Here is a 7414-nt window from a genome sequence, read left to right on the forward strand (position 1 = left end):
TAATGAGTATATTGATTGAGGATTATATTACAATATTGTTTTGTTTAATCCTCTTTGAATATTCTGTATATGGATATATTCAATTAAATCACATGAGTAACAAGCTAAATGAAAGTACACTGATCCTGAAGGTTTCAGGTTTATTTGAATATTGATATACACAGCTGCATATATGTAAAGGTGTACGTCATTTTAGTTTATCAGTTATCGATTTCTAAAACATTAAGAGGAAAAATCAAAACAGATACAAATTTATTTGAAAACAGCAAAAACCAAAGAGTATTTAAAGCATTCCATTTTTAACATTATTTGCTGTATTTCACATAGCATGTATTAAACTGACATTACAGAGAAAAAATCAAGCAGTCATAGGCACAGGTTACCTTTCGAAACAATATTAACATACGGTAGCAATAGTAAAGATTAATGAAAATAATTGTTTGAATATTAAAATTTTATTGTTATTAATATCTATAATTGTTCAGGTTTATTGGTCGACGTTTGTTGGAATTATTTCATAACGTTTCGCTAGCAGCAGAGTGTCTAGCATCTTCAGAGGTCTTATTTGGTTCGTGTCACTTTGACATCTGATTAACAACTAAATGACAACTTAGACAATTGACATTCTTGAAATTTCGTTCTGTTCGTTGGCCGTTCTTACCTGCTTAGCGATTTCAGTGTTTTTGAGCACAAACGAAACTGCATCTTGGAACAATCGGACAAGTCTATTGTCGCTGAACATGCACTGTTAGATGGAAATCACAAGATAAAATTCCAAGATACGCAATAGAAAAGAAGAAGCATTGAAACTCGATAAAATATGGACACCAGTGCTCAAAAACACAAATCGCTAAGCAGATAAGAACGGTCAACGAACAGAACGAAATTTCTAGAACATCAATTGTCTAAGTTGTTATTTAGACAATTAGACCTTTGAAGATACTAGCTACTCGTACTAGCGAAACGTTAGGAAATAATTCCATCAAACGGCGACCAAAAAACCTGAATCACTATAGATATATTGAAAAATGGTTTGTACAGAATGAACATTCATCGGTGGATTAGATCTAATTGATCGTAACTTACGGGGAAAATATTAGTGTAATTTAACATTTGTACTAATTACATAACATAGACAAGTTAAGTATATTCAATTACATGAATACTAGTTTACATGAATGAATATAAAATTATTTAATAGTAATAGTAGTTAAATATAATTATTACCAGTTTTTAAATGTATGTTAAAGAACATATTCTTATCATATACAAATAAAGAAAAGGTTACTAACCTTCAATAATTCATCTCGTACCTTGCATAAATTGCAAAAACAGCATTATGGCATCGCGTCTAGAAATTATTTTTTTAAACCTCTAATTAAACAGATTTGTCATTGCCATCGTCACCTAAAATTATTACCAACTTTACATATTCAAATTAATAAACAATTTATATTACGTTGAATCCCTATATTCTTAATTTAGGGTGTCATAAGTTTTTCAGATGAAGTGGCTTCGAAGAAATCACTACTCTTAGACACTAAAGTTTTATGCACCAACACGTGGTCTTTGATTTTCCTCAGTTTTAAACTATAATACATAAATTAGAACGTAAACAAAAAATACACAAACAGAAACACTCACCGTCACCAGGACAAATATAGCACACGTTATTCAATCAGCATCACAGGGGATGACGAAGAAAAACCTAGAAAATTAACCAACCACACGTGGTTGTTCCGCTAGCAACTGACACCCAGTGACACTTTAGAGAATATGGAAGAAAGTATTCGTGTAGTGCAGTAATTTATTCAAATTGATTGAGACACAATAGATGAATCAACAAAAAGATGATGTAGCTTGCTACTTCTGAGTTCTTGAGCTTCTTCTCTCTAACTGACCCTAACTGTTTTCTTGTTCACCAAGGTAACCTCGGTCGCCTTCATTTGTCAATTAAATTTTTTTTAACTTACTTTAACAACACTCAGTGTGGCCATTTCGGAAGTTTCCGAAATGGCCACACTGGTGACACTAACAGAACTCACACATAGAAAACCTAAGAAGTACCAACCCAATGTTATAAACAAGAAACATTACTGGGCACGATTTCGGGATGCAGCCATGTTATCATTTTGAATGCGGTATTGCCATTTCTTATAGATTACAGATATCTTTTTGTCCATCTGTTACTTTCTATTTAAAATTTATATTAAACTAGCTGTAATCGCGACTTCATCCGATAGTGTGTTGAATACGATCATTTTCTAGACGGTGATCTCGAGATTCCAAAGATTCTTGAGCCTTAACAATGAATGACGCGTTCTATCTAATAGTAATCGTTCATTCCTCTCATTCGACCTAGACATGGACATCCGTAATCTACAATTTATAAGACGACTTTCTCTATCTTGTTCAGGTTCATTTTCACGTCGCAATCTTTGGCTTTTTGCCTTTCTCATGTTTTTAGAGAGATTTGACTTTCTTTTAGGCATAACTAAATATTAGAAAAAACAACTATCTACGTTACTAACTAAATAAAATAACCTATAAATAATTTATCAATTTCAATAAAAATCTGAATATTGAATACAAATGTAAATGTTATAATTATTTATAATTACTTAAAGGTAAAAAAGGAAAGCAGTAAAAAAGTAACAAAATATTTTGAATTAAGATAAGATAAGATAAGATAAGAAGAACGGATCGGTGGAATTATAAAAGATACCTATCAATCAAATCAAACTATCAATCAATCGTTGGTGGGAGAAGTGGTGGAAGGCGCCCGACGTGACAGCCCAATATGTGTTTGGTAAACACACCTGCAGACACTTTAAAACATAAGGGTGAGAAGTTTTCATTTTGTTATGATTCCGAGTCGAAATGTTTGCTCATTAAAGAATCTGTATCACTTAAGTTTAGTGGTAAATGATTTTCTAATTTTGTTGTTATGACTGGCATCAGTATAAACAGTACCCAACAAATTTTAGCTGCGGTCGAAATTGATAATATCTCTCTCGAAGTATTGTTTCACTTTTTACCGGATTATTGTTTGCAACATGACGTAATGATTGACCGAGAAATTTTGAATAAAGGATTAGCTGTTCATATGACATTTGAGCATAAAGAAAATCAATGTAGTTAACATGTGCCTTTTAAACGATTCCTATAAAATTAATTTTCAAAATTTAGACATAGAAACTGACAAAAGCTAGATTTTCTTTTAATATGGAGAAATGTTCTTTTCTAAAAAAAAGTCTATTCAATATCTTGTATATCAAGTTTATGAAGTATGCAAAATTTACATAAATATCATAAAGTCAAGTTTGATCGCTCTAAAGTCAGACACCAAACAAAATTTGATCCTATGTTTAGAGGCTTTTTCTTCGTGGCAGAGGTATTGGATGGTAATCTATATTTTTGAAGTCATTAAGTAGCAATCGAACTTATAAGTAAGCGCATGAAAAATCGCGGAAAATGCCAGAAAGTTATATTCCAATTGAACTTAAAAGCGTTGAAAGAGACGTCAGTTTGAGTCCCAGTAGTGAGACTGTGGATTGTCTTACATGTGTCGATCTGTAACTGCAAATGCAAAATCAGTTGGTTTTGATCATGGCGCAGGGGGCAGAGGCAATGTAGAGACGTTGTGTGTAAATGATCATTGTTTAGACGATGATTCATGTGTTTAATTGGGAATATAAACAGAGGCATTTGAATTATTATCAATGTTCATGTTTGGATATTTTGAAATCGATCTAAACAGTACCTGTGTTGAATGGAATCGGTTGTCTTATTTTGGGAAAGAGTTAATTGTAAAACATGTAATAATTATTTTATGAGTGTCTTATAACAGATATTTATTTGGCATTTTAGAAGTATTAGATGGAGATAGATACAATTTAAAAAGTCTTAACTCGAATCGTACTTATAAGTATGCTCATGACCGCATAAAGAAAATGCCAGAAAACTTTGTACCCAATGACGATGATTTAATCACTTTTTCTGAAGAAGAAGAATCAACGTAAATAATAGTTTAAATCTTAATTTTATTCATTTTTATATTTTTATTATTATTTTATCATTGGACTGAAAACTGTGTGGTCACTGGTTAAGTGACGAAGAGATTTTATCGCTGGGTAAGTGATAATTTCTAGTGAGAGCCGTCGCTGGTTAAGTGGCGAAGAGATTTTATCGTTGGGTAAGCGATAATTTCTGTTGAGAGTCATCGCTGGTTAAGTAATGATGAGACTGTATTGCTGGTTAAGTGATGCAGATCTTGAGGTTTTCATGTCCATAGATAAACTATAATAATAATAATAAATATAATAAGTCTTATATTCGAAAATATCGTAACACGCCTTGGGGCAAACTTTTATGCATTTGATTTGAAAGGTTGATAAAACTAACGATAGTCTGATATTAGTCAGGGAAAACCGAATGAACTTTTACTGTTTGAAATTAATTTGCAGGAAAATCACACGAGGACGTATGACTTGTCAGAATGGCCGTGTCGGAGGGTTCATGTGAAACGCAAGTAGTACTGTGGGTTGCGTACATATAGTACTTAGGTGTACTCCAAATTGTGTGACTATTAGTTATAATCCTGTGCCTGTTAGTTCCATTACATTGTAAGGACTATTTGTGTGTTATTTAATTTTCGAAATGGTCGATAATCCTAACCGCGCTGCGACATATATATAAGTGATATTATATAATAATATAATATAATATCACTTCGACACTCATGTAAACTTACGTAATTTAATTGTTTGTGTTTGTTATTTTATATTATTTTATAAACCGTTAATGTAAATGTTAATATGTTTGTTTATTTTCATTCATTGAATTTGAAGTAAAGATTCATTTGTATTAATTCACAAAGACCGAAAATCCCATTTGCGAAGTGCCAATTTCCGAAGAACCCCTTAATGTGGGATGAAATCAAATTCATTTCCTGTTCGTCAAAACTAAACTAAAATTAGCAAATATTAAGCGATTATTCATCAACACAAAACAAAGAACTGCAGTTCAAATTTCAAAAACTAATTATTTAAGAGATTTTAATAAACTCATGAAAAGAATGTGTTGCTCCAAAAATTAATTATTATTACTACTTTGACAACGATATTCTGAATGAATTGAATTATATTCAATCTTGGCACAGAACTTTAACAAAAACCTTAGATTCAGAAAATTTAACAAAGTCTTATTAGATATACTGTGCGAAAAATGCTCTTCGTGTCTGGATGTTGTAAGAGATGGATGCACGACAAAGAGAGTAAAGTTTTGCCCGGTAGTAAGAATCCCTACTCTCAGAGACAATGCGCCGTGCTGGTGCGCGCCGGCGCTCAATGTAAATTAATCTTTGCGAATGCATTTAGTAACTCTCCGTAGGCGTAGGGATGTAGTTCGAGTTCTTGCTGCTCCATTTAAATTCCGTAACTTTGTATAATTTTCAATCTGTAAAATGAAATATTTTTTGAGGGTATATCAAAAACAAAAATAAGTATTCTAAAAATAAACTACTTTTTTCAAAATAAAAATGTATCCCAAAAATTAAATTAAATAAATAAATGCATAAGTAAAAAAAACTAAAAATAATTAAATAATGTGTTCAAAGAGACCGACTCGTCTGCGGAGACGAACCGCATGCTAAACGCAGCAAAACCAAATGATCCCCTCCAGTCAGTTCGGCCCGCCCACATAATTGCATGTATATCTTTCCTTTTTGTTTACAAAGGGGTATTGATGTTCCGTCTCAATATGCGAGTAGACACGTTCATCATTTTTGATACGGTATAATCAATTGATGACCAAAAAATTTGTTAAAAAATTATCAAGGAAAATGCAATCATCGTTGTATCACTGAAACTATTCTAAAACTTTTCATCACGTTCTACTGACCCAATTTACAAAAGTCTGTCAAAAATTACATAAATAATTGCGAAACTTGCAAGATCGTTATATATGATAGAAAACCATTGAAACTGAAATTCAATATTACTCCCGTATCTGTGAAACCATTTGAAATTGTACATATAGATGTCCTCAAATACGAACACCACAAATTCCTTACAATAATTGATACATTTTGTAAATACGCACAAGTATATTACTTGGAAACATTTCAAGCAATAGAAATAATGGAAAATTATTAACCTTATTTTTACACCATTCAACCACCACCAACCCACCATCAAAAAACCACCCTGAATTATTTGTTTTATATAAGATAAAAATACATTTTTTCAATCCATATTATCTTGCTAATAGCGGCTTAATAGAGATATTGTATTCCACCTTTCTTGATCATTTGAGCATATTAAACAATGGACGGGAACCATAGAATATAATAGTTCAATTTATAGTACAAACAGGTTAACACCATTCGAAATCCTAAATTATGATATGCAATAACTTTTACGTATTAATTTAGAAACCACTATACTCAACAATTCCATTCAAAGCCATAAAGAGAAATTGGTTGCTCTATATGAAATCGTAAATGTACGAGTTTTAACGAATAAATGAGACTCGTGCAGATCCACCTGAAATCTCTGAAACAATCTCTGAAAAAAGTAACTTCAGATCTGAACAAAGAAATAATTATAAAAATGAAAATGTCTTGAAAATCGATTAAACAGGTAATTCTAAAAAATAAAACGAGTGAGAAATTCGACAAACTTCATTTAGAAAATGTAAAAAGACCAACTAAAAATGCAACATTTCTGATTACAGGTCCATCGTCGTCCAATGGACAATCATAATGGAAGAAAAAGATAGCAGTTATAACATCGGTAGACTCTTAATAAATTTAGGAACATCCAAGTTACAAAACTTTTCTCATACTATTCTACATTATTATGATACTTCTATAATCATAGCAAATTACAGAAATCTTGATCAATGAAAGAAGCAAATACAGAGACACACTTGAACACTACATTAGTTTTTGGCTATATTCTAGTACATAAAAAAAATCAAATTAATAATCAATTTTATTTTTAACATAGAAGTCGTTCGTAAGTTCAACAGGACTGTTGAAGATATTCAACATAATAAGAAATGTATTTCAAAAAATATATATTTTATACAAAAATTATTAAATGGTTCCAAAGAACATATAGATGTTTTATGGGCAGGAAATACACTAAATCGACTCATTCAGTTATTTAATATTGTTTTGAATATATTTCTGGATATTGAGAATTCTTTATCTTTTTGTAATTTTAATGCTATTCACCCAAGTATAATTTCCCTTAAACAAATCAACAGAATCGCATCGTATTACCCTGATAAATTACCATTTTAATCGATAACTCAAAACATCCATCAATTAATTATTAAACCAAAACAAAACAGTAATACTATATTTTCTTACTTTACCCCTTTTCAGTACTACCCCATATCAACACAC

At 31.2% G+C, this 7414-nt stretch overlaps 1 long non-coding RNA gene across 1 annotated transcript; it reads right to left on the reverse strand.

Annotated features, from left to right (window-relative positions):
• Window positions 1–1494: 1494 nt before the first annotated feature.
• On the reverse strand, window positions 1495–1868 carry LOC126266053 (uncharacterized). Its single transcript, XR_007548529.1, has 2 exons — window positions 1645–1868; window positions 1495–1590 (listed from the first exon to the last, which is right to left on the reverse strand). It is a non-coding gene; the product is annotated as an uncharacterized LOC126266053 (long non-coding RNA).
• Window positions 1869–7414: the final 5546 nt, after the last annotated feature.

The sequence above is a fragment of the Aethina tumida genome, chromosome 6 (assembly GCF_024364675.1).
Source record: "Aethina tumida isolate Nest 87 chromosome 6, icAetTumi1.1, whole genome shotgun sequence".
Classification (NCBI taxonomy): domain Eukaryota; kingdom Metazoa; phylum Arthropoda; class Insecta; order Coleoptera; family Nitidulidae; genus Aethina; species Aethina tumida.